The 1,609-nt window shown below is 31.9% G+C and overlaps 1 long non-coding RNA gene across 1 annotated transcript; it reads left to right on the forward strand.

The window, feature by feature from the left end:
• Positions 1-580: 580 nt before the first annotated feature.
• Positions 581-1,342, forward strand: LOC107040127. The gene is made up of 3 exons (XR_001460997.1): positions 581-657; positions 1,038-1,137; positions 1,226-1,342. It is a non-coding gene; the product is annotated as an uncharacterized LOC107040127 (long non-coding RNA).
• The last annotated feature ends 267 nt before the right edge of the window (positions 1,343-1,609 follow it).

Genomic DNA, 1,609 nt, shown 5'->3' on the forward strand with positions numbered 1-1,609 from the left:
CTCTTTATTTGTATTTTGAACAATTTACCTAGATTTTGGCACTACAGCAAAACTAAAAATAATCAAATTTGACAAAAAAAAACTGAATTTCCGACGTTTTTTCACATATTTTTGAAGAATGACTGAAAAACCGCTGAGACAATCGTTTTTACAAACTACTCAGTTCTCAGTTACATAAATACGCACGGATTATAACAAAAATCCAATTGCATCATTTGTGAAAGAGTAATCGTCATGTCTTCTAAAAATGTTTCAAATGATCCAACTTGAAGAAAAGTGAAATCATGAAAATTCGACTATTGAATTTCGGAATCATTTCAATACCTACGCAACAGATTAGGGAGTTAATAAAAGGTACAACATGATGTACCGTTGTATCGTTTGTGTTTCGATGTTATTATAAACCAGCCTGGTACCCGGGACTTCACATTCTACTAATTTTGTGAACATAAATGGTCGAGTAGTGATCATTGTGTACAAAACTGTTCAAAATTTTCGAAGTGCCCGCCATGATTTACCGAACGTTGGCGAAGAAGTACGAAATCCTGGCGCTATTCAAGATGCTGAACTCATCATTAACCTCCAAACAGCGATACATCGGCAAGTTGCTGGTCTGGCATTATTTAAGCTGCACGATTCTGCATTGATCGAATTGAGGTAGGTAGAACAAAAAATATAAAGCAAACGTCGATAATATTCATACGAATAATTTTTGAAAACAACAGACGTATAACTTTTCATTGAATAATGTTAGATTCTGATACGTTATATTACAACTAACCGACACGACTTTCCATCATAATGAAATAACAATCTTTCCAAATGTTTCTTCATTCTCGCAACTTTAGGATGACATTGTCATTCTAAAATTAAATTGAGAGTTACGACTCGACTGTGTTTGAGAATTCTTTGATTACAGAATATCCACATGTGCTTGCGTATTGTATGTGTCCTCCATAATTGAATGATTATTACACATTTACTGTGAATGTAATCTCACAAATTGGTAAATTCACTCACTGATGATAAATTTGCAGATTTTCATCATAACGAATTCAACATCACTGAGGCACGAGGCACGAGGAATTTACGCGAAGGAAGGATTATCTTGAGGAGATAAAAAATACGAAACAAGAGGTAATTAGAAAATATTATCATTGATGATTTACAAAATCATTCGTTAGTATTTTCCTAATGTTGTAATTGACAACCATCTTCATTTCAGGTCGATTGAGGTGGAACATTTGCGAACTCGTGTGTCAACAATCCAACAAGGAGAAAAATCAGAAATTGTAGAAATAAAAAGACTTTATCAGACAATAAAGATATTTCAGACTTTAAAGATTTGAGATCATAAATGTTGTTCAGACTTCACAGATATCAGAATATTTAGACGCACAGTGAATGCGAGACTAAAGACTTATAGAAAAAAGAAATAATAGAAATAAGACACTAAACGTCAATCATAAGTTTTTTTTTTTTTTCACAAGTTCAGAAGGAAAATTTGTATGGAAATCGAAAAATTTATAAATCTTCATTTAGACATTTTTAATCTCATCATAATAAAGAGTAAATTTGCAAAATAAATTAATTCATCATTGAATATCCT

This window comes from Diachasma alloeum, unplaced genomic scaffold (assembly GCF_001412515.2).
Source record: "Diachasma alloeum isolate Michigan unplaced genomic scaffold, Dall2.0 Dall_scaffold_00319, whole genome shotgun sequence".
Lineage (NCBI taxonomy): Eukaryota > Metazoa > Arthropoda > Insecta > Hymenoptera > Braconidae > Diachasma > Diachasma alloeum.